The sequence below is a fragment of the Zea mays genome, unplaced genomic scaffold, assembly GCF_902167145.1.
Source record: "Zea mays cultivar B73 unplaced genomic scaffold, Zm-B73-REFERENCE-NAM-5.0 scaffold_521, whole genome shotgun sequence".
Taxonomy (NCBI): Eukaryota; Viridiplantae; Streptophyta; class Magnoliopsida; order Poales; family Poaceae; genus Zea; species Zea mays.
Window position 1 is genome coordinate 28,534 of NW_023367170.1, and position 19,169 is coordinate 47,702.

The 19,169-nt window shown below is 57.0% G+C and overlaps 1 pseudogene; it reads right to left on the reverse strand.

Annotated features, from left to right (window-relative positions):
* Positions 1–3,589: 3,589 nt before the first annotated feature.
* LOC118475636 (exopolygalacturonase-like) lies at positions 3,590–5,019 on the reverse strand (annotated as a pseudogene).
* Positions 5,020–19,169: the final 14,150 nt, after the last annotated feature.

The following is a 19,169-nucleotide window of genomic DNA, read 5'->3' on the forward strand; positions in this document are numbered from 1 at the left end:
CACTTACATAGCGATTACATAATTGGACATCATCACACATTGCTCAAAGTAAATAGTGGAAATAGTACTTTATTACATCAAGATGTCCAAGACATCCACGGAGTCATTAACATAACATTGTCATTACTATTATCAAAGTGCGGAAAAGCGAGCGTAGCAGATAAAGCCTTCATAGGCAGCTGACTGGGGGGTTCACCACTAACATAACTAGAACTCATCGCAGTCCTGGAACTCCTCAAAGTCCTCCATGTTGCTGCATCTCCTCCTGAGCACTTAATATAGTGGCGACAACCTTGGGTGGGGTGGTTTTTAAAGCAAGGGTGAGTACACATCAACGTACTCAGCAAATGTCCCGTTTGGCTAATGTGGACTAGCTGTATGTGGAGATAAGGTTAAGCAATTGCTTTTAGTTGGGTAGGTATTTATTACCTAGTAGTAAAGCCATGTTTTAGCAATAAACCCAGTTATTACCCAAAAGTACTCCCTCCAAGAGGAAATACCATTGATCAGAGTTATATTTATCATCATTAACCATAATCATAAAAGTATCAAAAGTTCTTCTAATCAAAGAGGATCCCAAGGCTGCTCTTAACCGTGAGCATGGCTGATATACCAGTTTCTAACACTCTGCAGAGGTTGCACACTTTACCCACGAGTCGTGATCCCTTTCCAGCCTATGTTGTACAAACTCGATCTTCACTACCGAGGTGAATGGCTAGGGATACACTACGTAGCCTTTACAAAGATTCCCCAGAGGTCATAGCCGCCCGTTAGGTTTCTCTAGTTTGATAAACATAGTAATTCTCCCCATAAGAAGGGTGACTAACAAAACCAAATCGAAAGAACCTCGGCAACCAGCCTCGGCAGAGCAAGTGTTGTGCCCGGACCCCATAGACGGCCCTACGGTGAAGCCAACTACACCTCAAGTTCCTCTAATTAATCAGCTAAGGGTGTCCCATTCCACACTCATGGTTGTAATGTTATCCCGGGTGGTCACTCAACGAACATGTCCTTACGGAGAGGTACTCAGGACACAGCCTAAGTCCCCTAAAGTATCACAAGATCATCATCGAGATAACATCATCGTATCATAAAGATTCACATCATGTTCATTGATTAAGTTAAAGCAATAGCATAAAGCTTAGTAAACCAAAAAGGTAAACAAGGATAAGGTAAATACAGACTAGTTAATCCTTAGGTTTAAATAATGTAATGTGGGACAGTGAACTATAAAGTAAGTAGGACATACTAGGTCAGAGGACTCTTGCCTTCACCAGGTTGTTGCTCAGGAAGATCTTCGGCAACACACTAAGGAACCACGGGCTGCTCATTGTCTAAACAAAGCGATCATGCATTCAATGCAATTGGATAAAGACAAATGAACAATACACCAAACATATACAACCAAGTGAACACAAGTTTGATAGAGCAATGTAAACACAAAATGTCAACTTAGGTGCTAGGGTGAACTGGCACACTAAAGGTTTGTGATTCCCTAAATATTATCTATCTCCATGGATTGCATAATTTTAATTCCACTAATTTTAGTGAGACACAAAATTATACCAGGGATAAATTCATACATTACATATTATTAATCTCACAAGGTTAAACATTTAATAACCATTAGGGTTTTCCTTTTTATTTTCTTATTTAGAAAACAAACTATTACATATACTAACCTATAGTCTAGGCATAAAATTAACATGTATAGATAGTGAATGATCATAATTTATTTGTGTAGAGAATAATCCTATGAACATTTTGCAATTTGAATCACTCAATTTGAAGTTCATATGCAAAAGATATGAAATAAACAAGTTTTGAAGTTTAAAATACAAAATTAGGCCTAAATCTGTGATTAAATAGAAGTCTAGGGTTCAATCTGCAAGATTACAGAGGCCTGCGTGTGAAAACCAGGGACAGCCGGTTGATTTCTAAAAAGCGAGGGTCTCTTTAGCAAAACTGCCACGCGAAGGGGTACAAGGTTGCGCTAGCCATCCGATCTCCGATCAACGGTCCGGATTAGAACAGCGAGCGAGGGCGTGGGCTCTTGATAGGTGGGCTCGTGTGGGTTAAGGCACTGACACATGGGGCCCATGGGTCAGCAGTATGGCGAGGACGCGGGCGCGTTGGGCACTAGATTGTAGATCGATGGCTCTGGTTCCACGAACCGCGCGAATCGTTATCCACGACTCCAGGTCGTCAGATCAAGACCAGGCGGTTCAGATTCGGCACGAGGGGTTTAGTCTCCTCCGGTCAGCTAGGAGCGGCGCTCTCCGCAGACACGACAGCGCAGTCGCTGGAGGCGAGGCAGACCGGGGCTTCTAGGGCGCTAGGGGTTGGTCTGGGTAGCCGGAGAGGTTGGGGAGGACTCGGCAAACACTATGGGGAGGTCTGAGTGCCAAGAATGGGACTGAGACGTGCAGACGACGGAGGGGGACCCTCGGGTGAAACCAAGGTTACTCTGGCGAGCATAACCCGTCGCGGTGAGGGTTAATCTGGCGCTCTGTTGTCGGCATAGGCTCTAGGGAGAGGGTGTGGGTGCTCTAGGCCTAAGTTCGGGCTCATGGAGGGGTTGCAGTGGTCGGACGCCATGAATACGCTGTGGCCCAACGAGGGGCGACTTTGATGAGCCGAAATCCCCCACAGTATAGCAGAATTGGCACAAAAGAGGGACGGGGAAAGGTCACTTACCTAGAGACGGTGCTTCGGGCAGCTTGGCACAGCGCGATGGGGCTCTGGTTGGCCGGACGTCGAAGAATCACGACGGCGGCGAGCTCCAACCTGCACAGGGGAGAGGTTGAGTGCAGACCGGGTAGAGGATTTGAGGAAAGGGGAAACCACCATGGGTTCCCAGTGCGCCAAGCTCAGGCGAAGCTCACCGTGGCCAAAGCGCTGGCAGAAGTCCAGCGGCGACAGTAGAACGATGAAGCAACAACAGGGGCAGCGTTGTGGCTGGGTGAGTGCGATGGCAGGGAAAGAGCGAATGTGATGTAGGGGTGAGCTGAGGGAGTGTGCGGGGTCTTCACCTAGCACTCGGGTGACGTGGGCGGGTCGTGGGGACGTGGGCGCTCTTTGACCGCGTGGGTGCACGCCATGGGCACGGGCGCGACAGTTGCGGGGGAGGGGATGGGTCTGACAAGAGGGGCCACGAGTCAGCAAGGGAACGAGTAGGTGAGTAGGGCGTCGTGCTGACGGGGCGGTCCCACTGAGAAGAGAGGGAGAGGGCGAGCGGGCGAGCGGGGCGTGGTGCCGACAGGTGGGGCCCGCTTGTCAGCGGACGCGGGCGGTTAACTAGGCTGGATGGGCCAAAAGGCCGAGGAGGGAGGAGGTTCAGGCGGCTTTCCTTTTGTTTTTTTGAAATTTCTAATGTCTTTTCTATTTTAATTTCTCTATGGTTTTCAAATCAAAACTCAAACCAAATTTCAAATTCAAACCAATTCAAACATGTGGATCAAACAAAAGAATAATTTAGGCTCAGCATAATGCAACATTTCATGACTCACATAAGTTTTGACAAAATAAATAATTAAACCCTCGCCTAATTCACTTACTTTTAATCAAAAGTAAAAGAGAGAGAGAGACAAAAGGTAACACCTGAATTTGGTTGGCATTTAGAGAAGAAATTTTATACCCTCAAATTCAGGGTGTTACACCGTCGAACATAATATAGCTGTCGGATGTCTATCGTTTTACTGTTGTGCGTTACCAATGGATAGCAACTAATGGGCAATGCAAGGATGAGAGAAAAAATTATAACTAGAGAGATGGGTCAGTCGACGGAGGGTCTAGAAGCATGCAAGCTCCTTGAGGCAACCCTTGGTGCTGCCCTTGGCGTTCGTGCATATAGCCATGGTCTTGTTGTTGGTGCCGCTATACTCGACGTTGATGTCGTCCATGGTTACGCCGGTGCATGGGATCTTGGCAGAGCAGAGCAGGCTGACGGCCTCCGGGGTGGAGGAGGTGCGGTGATGTTCTTGAAGGTGACGTCCTTGACGGTGACCTTGGAGGCGTCGTTGGCAGTACATAACTTGTTGGGGCAGTACTTCATGTCAATGAAGATGGGGTTGGCTGAGTCCTCCATCTTGATATTCTCATAATGGATCTTGGAGACGGTGAGCACGGAAGCGGCGTCCTCGTACGCCTTGATGCGGACGCCGAAGGTCGTCTTCTTAAGAGTGCAATCCTTGACGTTGATGTTTGTGTCGTCCTTCTCATCCTTGTACCGCCCTAGGCTGCCGATGCTGATGCCGTGGCCGGAGCCGTAGGTCACGCCGGTGATGTTCACCTTGGAGGTCCCGGGGCTGAAGGAGATGCAATCGTCGCTGACGCTGATGACGGTGTTGGTGATGGTGATCCCGGATGAGTCGCCCATGTGGATGCCATCCGTGTTGGGGCTGTCCCCAAGCGCCGTCACGGTCACGTCCTTGATCAGCATGTCCTTGCACTGGTACATTTCTCGAGCAAACTATTATTATTTTAGTCTGGAATTAGACCTTCTGCCTCTGCCTTGACCCTTCCCCTAGAAGTAAGTGCTTTCATGTGGAAGAACTTGGAGTTGAGCAGAGTGACCCAGGACACCTCCCCGTTGTTCACGAAGTCCATCACCAGTGAGTTGGGAAGGATCTTGCAGTCGTACTTCTTGGCGCAGGAGTTCTTGCTCCAAACGGCTGGGCCCAATCCGTCAAGGTTTCCCTTGCCGGTGATGACCAGGTTATCCACGCGTAGAATCTCGATCCAATTACCATGTTCCTTGTACTGGCTTAGGTCCATGGTCGCCAGTAGATTGCCATCCACATGGATGGTCACGTCGCCCTTGCACGGGCCTGTGAAGTTGAGTTGTCCGACAAGGAAGTCGCCCTTGGGTATGAGGATTGTTTGCTTCCCGGTGTCGCCGCATGCTGATGCCCATGCCTCCTGCACAGCCTTCGTGCTGTCTGTCTTGCCATTGCCGGAGGCGCCCAACTTGGTGATGTCGAAGGACCCACCAGGCCTGGACGCTTTCGAACGATCCGTCTAACAGCCGTCGAACGTAGGATCTTATGTCCGATGGCTGCCTTTGGCCGTCAGGTATAACGTTCTATTCGATGGCCGCCTAGGAGGTCGTTTTGTCACCCAGTTTTGGAAGGTAAACAGAATGCGAACCATATACATGCCAGGATCAGAAACTCACGTACATAGCGATTACATAATTGGACATCATCACACATTGCTCAAAGTAAATAGTGGAAATAGTACTTTATTACATCAAGATGTCCAAGACATCCACAGAGTCATTAACATAACATTGTCATTACTATTATCAAAGTGCGAAAAAGCGAGCGTATCTGATAAAGCCTTCACAGGCAGCTGACTGGGGGTTCACCACTAACATAACTCGAACTCATCGTAGTCCTGGAACTCCTCAAAGTCCTCCATGTTGCCTGCATCTCCTCTTGAGCATTGAATATATTGGCGATAACCTTGGGTGCGGTGGTTTTTAAAGCAAGGGTGAGTACACATCAACGTTCTCAGTAAATGTCCCGTTTGGCTAATGTGGACTAGCTGTATGTGGAGTTAAGGTTAAGCAATTGCTTTAGTTGGTCAGATATTTATTACCTAGTAGTAAAGCCATGTTTTAGCAATAAACCCAGTTATTACCTAAAAGTACTCCCTCCAAGAGGAAATACCAGAGATCAAAGTTATATTTATCATCATTAACCATAATCATAAAAGTATCCTAAGTTCTTCTAATCAAAAGGATCCCAAGACTGCTCTTAACCGTGAGCACGGCTGATATACCAGTTTCTAAAACTCTGCAGAGGTTGCACACTTTACCCACGAGTCGTGATCCCTTTCCAGCCTAGGTTGTACAAACTCGATCTTCACAACCAAGGTGAATGGCTAGGGATACACTACGTAGCCTTTACAAAGATTCCCCAGAGGTCATAGCCGCCCGTTAGGTTTCTCTAGTTTGATAAACACAATAATTCTCCCCACAGGAAGGGTGACTAACAAAACCAAATCGAAAGAACCTCGGCAACCAGCTCGACAGAGCAAGTGTTGTGCCTGGACCCCATAGACGCCCTACGGCGAAGCCAACTACACCTCAAGTTCCTCTAATTAATCAGCTAAGGGTGTCCCATTCCACACTCATGGTTGTACTGTTATCCCAGGTGGTCACTCAATGAACAGGTCCTTACGGAGAGGTACTCAGGAAACAGCCTGAGTCCCCTAAAGTATCACAAGATCATCATCGAGATAACATCATTGTATCATAAAGATTCACATCATGTTCATTGATTAAGTTAAAGCAATAGCATAAAGCTTAGAAACCCAAAAAGGTAAACAAGGATAAGGTAAATACAGACTAGTTAATCCTTAGGTTTAAATAATGTAAAGCGAGACGGTTAACTATAAAGTAAGTAGGACATAGTAGGTCAGAGGACTCTTGCCTTCACCAGGTTGTTGCTCAGGAAGATCTTCAGCAACACACTAAGGAACCACAGGCTGCTCATTGTCTAAACAAAGTGTCGGGGACCATAATTAGGGGTACCCTCAAGACGCCTAATTCTCAGCTGGTAAACCCCATCAGCATAAAGCTGCAAAGGCCTGATGGGTACGATTAAGTCAGGGATCAGTCTACACGAGTGACTCGATCACGCTTCACCCGAGCCTAGCCTCGGCAAGGGCAGCCGACCTCGAGAGACTTCCGTCTCGCCCGAGGCCCCCTTTTTATGGCGGACACATCACCGGCTCGCCCGAGGCCTTGGCTTCGCTCAGAAGCAACCTTGACTAAATCGCCACACCGACTGACCAAATTGCAGGGGCATTTAACGCAAAGGTGGCCTGACACCTTCATCCTGACACGCGCCCCCGGCAGAGCCGAAGTGACCGCCGTCACTCCACCGCTCCACTGGCCAGTCTGACAGAAGGACAGCGCCGCCTGCGCCACTCCGACTGCAGTGCCACTCGACAGAGTGAGTCTGACAGGCAGTCAGGCCTTGCCAAAGGCACCACGGCGAACTCCGCCCCGCCCGACCCCAGGGCTCGGACTCGGCTAAGACTCGGAAGACGGCGAACTCCGCTCCGCCCGACCCCAGGGCTCGGACTCGGGCTAAGACCCGGAAGACGGCGAACTCCGCTCCGCCCGACCCCAGGGCTCGGACTCGGGCTAAGACCCGGAAGACGGCGAACTCCGCTCCGCCCGACCCCAGGGCTCGGACTCGGGCTAAGACCCGGAAGACGGCGAACTCTGCTCCGCCCGACCCCAGGGCTCGGACTCGGGCTAAGACCCGGAAGACGGCGAACTCCGCTCCGCCCGACACCAGGGCTCGGACTCGGGCTAAGACCCGGAAGACGACGAAACTCCGCTCCGCCCGACCCCAGGGCTCGGACTCGGGCTAAGACCCGGAAGACGACGAAACTCCGCTCCGCCCGACCCCAGGGCTCGGACTCGGGCTAAGACCCGGAAGACGACGAAACTCCGCCTCGCCCGACCCCAGGGCTCGGACTCCGCCCTGGCCTCGGCCGAACGACTTCTGCCTCGCCCGACCCCATGGCTCGGGCTCGGCCACGACAACGGAAGGCAGACTCAACCTCGGCTTCGGAGGAACCCCCACGTCGCCCTGCCTAGGGCACAGACCGCCACGTCAACCAGAAGCGCCATCATCATCCTACCCCGAATCGACTCGGGTCACGGAGAACAAGACCGGCGTCCCATCCGGCCAGCTCCGCCGGAGGGGCAATGATGGCGCTCCACAAGCTCTACGACAACGGCGGCCCCCAGCTCTCTTACGGAAGCAGGACGACGTCAGCAGGGACTCGACCGCTCCAACAGTTGTCCCTCCGCCAGGCTCCGCCACACCTCCGACAGCCACGACATCACGCCAGTAGGGTGCCCAGATCTCTCCGGCTGCCACATTGGCATGTACCTAGGGCGCTAGCTCTCCCTCCGCTAGACACGTAGCACTCTGCTACACCCCCCATTGTACACCTGGATCCTCTCCTTACGACTATAAAAGGGAGGACCAGGGCCTTCTTAGAAAGGGTTGGCCGCGCGGGACCGAGGACGGGACATGCGCTCTCTTGGGCCGCTCGCTTCCCTCACCCGCGTGGACGCTTGTAACCCCCCTACTGCAAGCGCACCCGACCTGGGCGCGGGACGAACACGAAGGCCGCGGGACTTCCACCTCTCTCACGCTCGACTCCGGCCACCTCGCCTCTCCCCCCTTCGCGCTCGCCCACGCGCTCGACCCATCTGGGCTGGGGCACGCAGCACACTCACTCGTCGGCTTAGGGACCCCCCCTGTCTCGAAACGCCGACAGTTGGCGCGCCAGGTAGGGGCCTGCTGCGTGCTGACGAACAGCTCCCCGTCAAGCTCCAGATGGGCAGTCTCCAGCAACCTCTCCGGCCCGGGACGGTGCTTCGTTTCGGGACTCTTGAGTTCATGTCCTTTGACGGCAGCTACGACATGATACTTCTTCCACCGCCGCGCGACTACGACAATGGCGGCCGACAACCCGCCCGCCGGCGGCGGAATCGACGACGTCTTCCCCGCGTGGTGGAAGGGCAACATTCGGGCTCGCTCCGTTCTCTCCCCCGCCAACGGAGGAGGAGGCGGGGCCGTCAAGGCCAGGTGGGAGGCCGCGCTTCGTCGGCCGTCGAGCGAATCGACGCCCCCGACGCCCCGACGGAAGGCACGCCGGACGTCGACCTCGCGTTCAAGACGGAGGCAAGCGCCGTCCCCCCGCGGCACGCTGACCCCGAGCAAGAAGACGACGCCGGCGCGCTCGCGGAAAGCCTGCAGGACGTCACCCTCGAACCAGAGTTGACGGTGCAACCAGTCCCCGATGTGACTACGTCGCTCCTCGTCGACAAAAAGGTACCGACTAACTCCCATCTTGCGTCATTTCGACTCAGCCTCAACCCGCCAAACGACCTCGTTTTGGCGGGCGCTCTCATTGAGGCGAGTGCAACCCCACTGAGGTTCCGTATGCGGTCGCCTTGGGACCGACTGACGGACGTCTCGACCTACGGGCCCTCTGGGTCCGAGGAAGATGACGATCCCAGCATCGCTTGGGATTTCTCCGGACTTGGCACCCCAGTGCCGTGCGGGACTTCATGACCGCATGTGACTACTGCCTATCCGACTGTTCCGATGGAAGCCGCAGCCTTGGCGACGAGAGCTGCGGCCCAAGCCGCGAATGTTTCCACATCGAGCTAGGGGATCCCTCCGAAGGCAACCATCTTGGCATGCCGGAGGACGGTGATCTCCCTAGGCCGGTGCCTCGCGCCGACATCCCACGGGAGCTAGCTGTGGTCCCCGCTCCGGCGGGGGGTTACGACCCACAACTCGAGCAAGTCCGCGAGGCGCAGGCCAGGCTCAACGAGGGAACAGGAGCGCTTGAGCCGATCCGTCGGGACGTCGGACAAGCATGGGTGGGCCAACCCCTGGCCGGAGAAATACGTCACCTGCCCCAAGGTCTCCAGCACCGCGTCGCCAACGATGTCAGGATCAGGCCGCCGCCCGCATCCAGCGGGGTTGGTCAGAACCTGGCAACCGCAGCAATGCTCATCCCGCGCGATGCCGGAGCCGTCAACCACCGAGGGTCGGCGAATCCAGGGAGAACTCAAGAATCTCCTGGAAGGCGCTGCGGCCCGGCGGGCCGAGAGCACTGCCTCCCGAAGGAAAGGTTATCCCTCGGAACCTCATGCCGCGACTTCCCGATTCATGCGGGAAGCCTCGGTCTACACCGGGCGCACGCGCAACACCGCGCCTGCGGCCCCGGGCCACCTCGGCAACGAGCACCATCGACGCGACCGTCGGGCTCACCTCGACGAAAGGGTGCGCCGAGGCTACCACCCCAGGCGTGGGGGGCGCTACGACAGCGGGGAGGATCGGAGTCCCTCGCCTCGAACCACCGGTCCGCAGGCCTTCAGTCGGGCCATCCGACGGGCGCCATTCCCGACCCGGTTCCGACCCCCGACTACTATCACGAAGTACTCGGGGGAAACGAGACCGGAACTGTGGCTCGCGGACTACCGCCTTGCCTGCCAACTGGGTGGAACGGACGACGACAACCTCATCATCCGTAACCTCCCCCTGTTCCTCTCCGACACTGCTCGCGCCTGGTTGGAGCACCTGCCTCCGGGGCAGATCTCCAACTGGGACAACTTGGTCCAAGCCTTCGCTGGCAATTTCCAGGGCACATACGTGCGCCCCGGGAATTCTTGGGACCTTCGAAGCTGCCGGCAACAGCCGGGGGAGTCGCTCCGGGACTACATCCGGCGATTCTCGAAGCAGCGCACCGAGCTGCCCAACATCACCGACTCGGATGTCATCGGCGCGTTCCTCGCCGGCACCACTTGCCGCGACCTGGTGAGCAAGCTGGGTCGCAAAAACCCCCACCAGGGCGAGCGAGCTGATGGACATCGCCACCAAGTTCGCCTCTGGCCAGGAGGCGGTCGAGGCTATCTTCCGAAAGGACAAGCAGCCCCAGGGCCGCCCATCGGAAAAAGCTCCCAAGGCGTCTGCTCCGCGCGGCGCCAAGAAGAAAGGCAAGAAGAAGTCGCAATCGAAACGCGACGACGCTGACGCGGACCTTGTCGCCGCCGCCGAGTATAAGAAACCCTCGGAAGCCCCCCGGAGGTGCAAACCTCTTCGACAAGATGCTCAAGGAGCCGTGCCCCTACCATCAGGGGCCCGTCAAGCACACCCTCGAGGATGCGTTATGCTTCGGCGTCACTTCCACAGGGCCGGGCCACCCGCCGAGGGTGGCAGGGCCCGCGACGACGACCAAGAACGAACATCACCAAGTCATGAAGAACTCCCCACAGCCGCGACCCGAAGATGGAGGCCTACTGCGACGAGGTTCGGCGCCTGGAAGACAAGTTCTTCGGGCTCGAGCTCAACCACATCGCTCGGCGCTACAACGAAACCGCAGACGAGCTGGCTAAGATAGCCTCGGGGCGAACGACAGTCCCCCCGGACGTCTTCTCCCGGGATCTGCATCAACCCTCCGTCAAGCTCGACGACGCGCCCGAGCCCGAGGTACCCTCGGCCCAGCCCGAGGTACCCTCGGCACGGCCTGAGGTACCCTTGGCAGAGCCCGAGGTACCCTCGGCCCCCGAGAGCGGGGCACTGAACGTCGAGGAAGGGCAGAGCGGGGCCACGCCAGACCAAGATTGGCAGGCCCCGTACCTGCAATATCTCCGCCGAGGGGAGCTACCCCTCGACCAAGTCGAGGCTCGGCGGGGTAGCGCGACGCGCCAAGTCATTCGTCTTGCTGGGCGACGAAGAGGAGCTCTACCATCGCAGCCCCTCGGGCATCCTCCAGCGATGCATCTCCATCGCCGAAGGTCGGGAACTGCTGCAAGAAATACACTCGGGGGCTTGCGGCCACCACGCAGCACCCCGAGCCCTTGTCGGAAATGCTTTCCGGCAAGGCTTCTACTGGCCAACGGCGGTGGCCGACGCCACTAGAATTGTCTGCACCTGCGAAGGGTGCCAATTCTATGCGAAGCGGACACACCTGCCCGCTCAGGCTCTGCAAACAATACCCGTCACTTGGCCCTTCGCTGTATGGGGTCTGGACCTCGTCGGTCCCTTGCAGAAGGCGCCCGGGGGCTACACGCACCTGCTGGTCGCCATCGACAAATTCTCCAAGTGGATCGAGGTCCGACCTCTGAACAGCATCAGGTCCGAGCAGGCGGTGGCGTTCTTCACCAACATCATCCATCGCTTCAGGGTCCCGAACTCCATCATCACCGACAACGGTACCCAGTTCACCGGCAAAAAATTCTTGGATTTTTGCGAGGATCACCATATCCGGGTGGACTGGGCCGCCGTGGCTCATCCCATGTCGAATGGGCAAGTAGAGCGTGCCAACGGCATGATTCTACAAGGGCTCAAGCCTCGGATCTACAACGACCTCAACAAATTCGGCAAGCGATGGATGAAGGAACTCCCCTCGGTGGTCTGGAGCCTAAGGACGACGCCGAGTCGTGCCACGGGCTTCACGCCGTTTTTCCTGGTCTACGGGGCTGAAGCTATCTTGCCCACTGACCTGGAATACGGCTCCCCGAGGGCGAGGGCCTACACCGAACAAAGCAACCAAGCTAGCCGAGAGGAATCGCTGGACCAGCTGGAGGAAGCTCGGGACAGGGCCTTACTACACTCGGCGCGGTATCAACAGTCCCTGCGACGCTACCACGCCCGAGGGGTCCGGTCCCGAGAACTCCAGGTGGGCGATCTGGTGCTTCGGCTGCGGCAAGACGCCCGAGGGAGGCACAAGCTCACGCCCCCTGGGAAGGGCCATTCGTAATCGCCAAAGTTCTGAAGCCCGGAACATACAAGCTGGCCAACAATCAAGGCGAAATCTACGGCAACGCTTGGAACATCAAACAGCTACGTCGCTTCTACCCTTAAGATGTTTTCAAGTTGTTCATATACCTCGCGCCTACGCAAAGTTTAGTCGTCAAGGAAGGGTCGGCCTAGCCTCGGCAAAGCCCGACCCTCCCTCGGGGGCTCTAAAAGGGGGAGACCCCCTCTGCGTCGAATTTTTCCTCGAAAAAGGATCTCTTTTTGGCAGGATTTCTTTCGTGCTTCTTGACTACTTCGGAAAGCGGATCCTGGAAACGACGGAGTACACGTAAGCAGCCAAGGCTGACCGTAGCCGAGGGACTCCTACGCCTCCGGGATACGGATACCTCACTCATCACCTTCTGCGATAAGTAACTTGCGCTCGGATAAAGCGACTCCGTGGACCAAACAAGTCTTCACGCTCGGAAGCTCTCCTGCCGAAGCAGTCCTTCAAGCTTTCTCGACTAAGTCGGGGGACAGGGCCTCATGGACGGATGAAAGTACGCGGTAAGCGGCAAGGCGACCGAGCCGAGGGATTCCACGCCTCTGGGATACGGATACCTCACTCGTCCCTTCCACGAAAAGCAACTCTCGCTCACACAAACATCCCCTATTACCGACAGAGTCCAGATGCTCGAAACAAGAGGGAAAAAGGCGCAGCTTCGCAAGCGTGGCGAGGGTGTGTTTTTTCTGGCCTCGGCGGCCGCAGAAAGCACACGCTACAAGATGATCTGATCTGCAGGCTCGGGTCTTCACGCTGAAGGGAGCCGTAGCACCCTCGGCATCGACGACGTCTCCAGCAAAGCCCGACCCAGCCTCGGGCGGCGACGCGGCCCAGGGGCTCCTCCGGGAATCCGGCCCGAGCAGGCGGCTCGACCGGTTACCCCTGGGGCCTCGGTCAACCGGCTTCCAAGGGCGCCAGCCCGACCCGAGGCCTCGACTGAATCGACTTCGGCGTCGGCTCCGCTGACGGACAACACGGCTAGGCTCCGGCCGACCAGGTTCCCATTCTCGAGCCAACTCCGCCTCTGTTCATACTGATATCGCTACCCCTGGCCTCGGTCCACCGAAGGGCGGCCGAGGGGTCTCTTTAACTAAGCTAGAGGAACCCCAGACAACAAGGCCGAACGGGCCGAGGGATTCCTACGCCTCCGGGATACGGATACCTCACCCGTCACCTTGACACGGGGCGACTCATGCTTGGTAAAGCGGTTCAGATAATCAACAGGCGAGACTTAGTGCTCGAAAATGAGGAAAAAACACGGCTCCGTGCCGAAATTACATACATGTTCAGGCCCCGACAGCCACAATGAACAAAAAACACTGGCATTCGAGATGCCACTACCAACGGAACTCCGGTTCCCACCTCCGCAGGTACGAACAACCCCCCTCCGAGGGGGAAGGCCTGCGGAGTAACTGGAAGAACGATGAGCGGCTCGCTGCCGCCCGTTCCAACCGCGACGACAACCACCCCTGCCCTAGACAGCGAAGCGGCTTAGGCAGCAGCTTTGGGGCAGGTGTCACGGCAGGAGGACTCCCCCCCCGCTGAGGACGAGAACCAGCCATTCAGGCAGGGAGACGGAGATCCAGGGCCACTAGCGCCCTACATATCCCGGCATGGCTGGAGGAAGTCTCCGTGGGGCTCAAGGACGCCCTTCACCCCCGGGCGCGGGGGGAAGAAAAGGGCAGCCGACCCACGCGGGGGCGGCCCCCCGACTCGCCTCATCTTCCATCTTGGCCTGGATGACGAAAATCCTTGAGGCCGAGGGAGGAGTAGAGGCCGCGGCCTGGCCCGCTTTCCCCACCGTCGAACTAGAGGTCACCATCTTGGGTGGCCACCGGTGGCGGAGCGTGGCCAGGCTGCGTGATGAAAATCCTTGAAGCCGAACGATGGCTGAGAGGTACCAACTCCCATGGAGTTGCGTTCCTCCAACGAGGAGGCGGAAAGGCGGCGGATACCCCCCATCCGGGGGCTTGGAAGATGGGAAGACGCGACGCTTAAGGGAGGAAGAAGACATGGTTGCCTTCCGAAAGGAGTCTCCCTCCTTTTAAAGGCAACTCTCCCTACGTGTGCCCCCAGGCGCCACGGGCTGAGTCTTCTCCAACATGCTCCAAGGCCCTCCCCTGCGACTACGGGGGCTGGGTCCCGCATGTCATGCAAGCCGACTCAGGGCAGAAGAAGCCAAACCGCCCGCGCGTGGTCGCACGACCGTCCAGCGGTTACAAGCGACCCTCCCATTTTCGCCTAGACCAACGGGCAGAAGGGGCGGGCAGCCAGCAGGTGGCATGCAAACCGCGCCAAATGGGCGCCGCTTCTCCAACTTCTGACACGCCAGCTTGGGAACCCAGGCCCGCGCGTCGAGCAACCGGCGCGCCAGTTGCTGCATGCAAGCAACCGCACCGCCACTTGTGCCACCATCGCGCCTCTTCGGTGCGGAGCCAATGCCGCGACTCGAGGCGACCCATCAGCGGCCAGCCTGGCGCGTCGGTCAAAGCGACCGAAAGTGGGCCTGGCAGTAATAGCGGTGGCAGGCGGGCGGGGCGCAGCGGTCACGTCGTCAGCCAGGCTCACGTCCCATCCTAGGACAGCAAGAGAGCCTCCTCTCACAGGCGTGGAGACGGTGCACCCGTGCCCGTTCCTCGAACGGATCGCACGCGCGCAACGGCCGCCCCGCCAACCACTCGCCCCATCGCATTAACTCCGCGGCGGGACAGGCGGCGCCTCTGACGGGAGGAGCGCGCGACGCTTCACCTTCGCCGTAATAACCGCGTCAGAAAAGGTACGCCACGTCGTCCGATTTCGTATCCTTTTCCGTTTTCCTCTTTCTCTATCTCTTGCAACAGGGACCTGGAAAGGGGGATACCCCGAAAGGGATCCTTCTCCGCGAAGGAACCGGGCTCCGAGCCCCCCACTACTGATCAGGGGTTCGAAGGCTGGCCCTCCGAAGGGTTCAACAGCCGCCTCAGATCGCGTGGGCCCGACACCCACTACTGGTCAGGGGTTCGAAGGCCAGCCCCCCGAAGGGTTCCATGGCCGCCTCAGGCTACTCGGGCTCCGCGCCCATTACTGATCAGGGGTTCGAAGGCTGGCCCCCGAAGGGTTCACAGTCGCCTCAGACACCGAGCGAGGGATGACCAGGGGTACGTTCGATACATAACCAAGGCTCGGGCTGCGCTCCCGAGGGTACCCTAGGACATTTCCGAGACCAGCGGGAACGATCTTGTAACGGAATCCCATCGGAGGGAGGCATCGAGCCCTCGGACCCCGTCGCCAGGGGACCGGGTCCGGCAAATCACCCGCAGGTACTTTTGGGCGTGCCTCTGGGCCCCTAGCCGACCCCCAACGAACGGGGCACGGACGTCACCTCGGATTACCCGCTTGCAGCTCACCGGAGACACCATGTTCGGTGCCCATCGAGGGTAACATGGCGCACTCCCCCCTCCTCCTTGCGGAAAGGCGACGTAGGGGCGTATGTAAAAAGTCGAGTCTGTCCCTGATCGCCCTCTCGCCCTGTAAAGAGGCTCGGGGGCTGCTCTCGCAAAAACCGGCTCCGGCCAAAATCGTCGACAGCGTCAACATACCAGCCCGAGAGCTTGGACCCCGACCGTGCACCCGGGCTACGGCCAGTTCGCATGAGGGAACGACCAGACCAGCCAAAGCATTGCGCGAGGTATTAAGACCTCGAAGGAGTGTAACCACTCCTCCGAGGCCTCGGGGGCTACACCCGGCGGGTGCGCTCGCGCGCACCCACCGGAACGAAATGCAACCGAGAAAGGCTGGTCCCCTTGCAAAAAAGTGCGACAAAAGCCTCCAAGCGAGTGCTAACACTCCCTTCGAGGCTCGGGGGCTACTGTCGGGGACCATAATTAGGGGTACCCTCAGACGCCTAATTCTCAGCTGGTAACCCCATCAGCATAAAGCTGCAAAGGCCTGATGGGTACGATTAAGTCAGGGATCAGTCTACACGAGTGACTCGATCACGCTTCACCCGAGCCTAGCCTCGGCCAAGGGCAGCCGACATCGAGAGACTTCCGTCTCGCCCGAGGCCCCCTTTTTATGGCGGACACATCACCGGCTCGCCCGAGGCCTTGGCTTCGCTCAGAAGCAACCTTGACTAAATCGCCACACCGACTGACCAAATTGCAGGGGCAATTTAACGCAAAGGTGGCCTGACACCTTCATCCTGACACGCGCCCCACGGGCAGAGCCGAAGTGACCGCCGTCACTCCACCGCTCCACTGGCCAGTCTGACAGAAGGACAGCGCCGCCTGCGCCACTCCGACTGCAGTGCCACTCGACAGAGTGGAGTCTGACAGGCAGTCAGGCCTTGCCAAAGGCACCACGGCGAACTCCGCCCCGCCCGACCCCAGGGCTCGGACTCGGGCTAAGACCCGGAAGACGGCGAACTCCGCTCCGCCCGACCCCCAGGGCTCAGGACTCGGGCTAAGACCCGGAAGACGGCGAACTCCGCTCCGCCCGACCCCAGGGCTCGGACTCGGGCTAAGACCCGGAAGACGGCGAACTCCGCTCCGCCCGACCCCAGGGCTCGGACTCGGGCTAAGACCCGGAAGACGGCGAACTCTGCTCCGCCCGACCCCAGGGCTCGGACTCGGGCTAAGGACCCGGAAGACGCGAACTCCCGCTCCGCCCGACCCAGGGCTCGGACTCGGGCTAAAGACCCGGAAGACGACGAAACTCCGCTCCGCCCGACCCCAGGGCTCGGACTCAGGCTAAGACCCGGAAGACGACGAAACTCCGCTCCGCCCCGACCCCCAGGGCTCGGACTCGGGCTAAGACCCGGAAGACGACGAAACTCCGCCTACGCCCGACCCCAGGGCTCGGACTCCGCCCTGGCCTCGGCCGAACGACTTCCGCCTCGCCCGACCCCATGGCTCGGGCTCGGCCACGGCAACGGAAGGTAGACTCAACCTCGGCTTCGGAGGAACCCCCACGTCGCCCTGCCTAGGGCACAGGACCGCCACGTCAACAGGAAGCGCCATCATCATCCTACCCCGAATCGACTCGGGTCACGGAGAACAAGACCGGCGTCCCATCCGGCCAGCTCCGCCGGAGGGGCAATGATGGCGCTCCACAAGCTCTACGACGACGGCGGGCCCCCAGCTCTCTTACGGAAGCAGGACGACGTCAGCAGGGACTCGACCGCTCCAACAGCTGTCCCTCCGCCAGGCTCCGCCGCACCTCCGACAGCCACGACATCACCGCCAGCAGGGTGCCCAGATCTCTCCGGCTGCCACATTGGCATGTACCTAGGGCGCTAGCTCTCCCTCCGCTAGACACGTAACACTCTGCTACACCCCCCATTGTACACCTGGATCCTCTCCTTCGATACTATAAAAGGGAGGACCAGGGCCTTCTTAGAAAGGGTTGGCCGCGCGGGACCGAGGACGGGACAGGCGCTCTCTTGGGCCGCTCGCTTCCCTCACACCGCGTGGACGCTTGTAACCCCCTACTGCAAGCGCACCCGACCTGGGCGCGGGACACGAAACACGAAGGCCGCGGGACTTCCACCTCTCTCAGCTCGACTCCGGCCACCTCGCCTCTCCCCCCTTCGCGCTCGCCCACGCGCTGACCCATCTGGGCTGTAGCACGCAGCACACTCACTCGTCGGCTTAGGGACCCCCCTGTCTCGAAACGCCGACAAAAGCGATCATGCATTCAATGCATTTGGATAAAGACAAATGAAAAATACACCAACATATAAACCAAGTGGACACAAGTTTGACAGAGCAATGTAACACAAAGGTCAACTTAGGTGCTAGAGTGAACTGGCACACTAGTGGTTTGTGATTCCCTAAATATTATCTATCTCCATGGATTGCATAATTTTAATTCCACTAATTTTAGTGAGACACAAAATTATACCAGGGATAAATTCATACATTACATATTATTAATCTCACAAGGTTAAAATCTAATTACCATTAGGGTTTTCCTTTTTATTTTCTTATTTAGTAAACAACTATTACATATACTAACCTATAGTCTAGGCATAAATTAACATGTACAGACAGTGAATGATCATAATTTATTTGGACAAGAATAATCCTATGAACATTTTGCAATTTGAATCACTCAATTTGAAGTTCATATGCAAAAGATAAAATAAACAAGTTTTGAAGTTTAAAATACAAAAATAGGCCTAAATTTGGTGAATAAATAGAAGTCTAGGGTTCAATCCGTAAGATTACAGAGGCCTACGCGTGAAAACCAGGGACAGCGGGTTGATTTCTAAGAAGCGAGGGTCTCTTTAGCAAAACTGCCACACAAAGGGGTATGGGGTTGCGCTAGCCGTCCGATCTCCGACCAAAGGTCCAGATTAGAATAACGAGCGAGGGCGCAGGATCTTGACAGGTGGGCTAGGGTGGGTTGAGGCACTGACAAACAGGGCCCATGGTCAGCAGTTTGAAGAGGACACGGGGCGCGTTGGCCACTGGATTGTAGAATTGATGGCTCTGGTTCCAGAAACAACGTGAAATGTATCCACGACTTCAGCCGTCAGATCAAGACTGGGTGGTTCGAATTCGGCACGAGGGGTTTAGTCTCCTCTGGTCAGCTAGGGGTGGTGCTCTCCGCGACACGGCGGCGCAGTCGCCGAGGTTAGGCAGACCGGGCTTCTAGGGCACTGGGGTTGGTCTGGGTAGCCAGAGAGGTTGGGGAGGACGCGGCAAGCACTATGGCAAGGTCTGGGTGCCGAGAAAGGACTAGATGGGCAGAACGGTGGAGGGGGATCCTCGGGCGAACCCAAGTTACTCTGGCGAGCAATACCTGTCGCGGTGAGGGTTAAACCGGCGCTCTGTGGT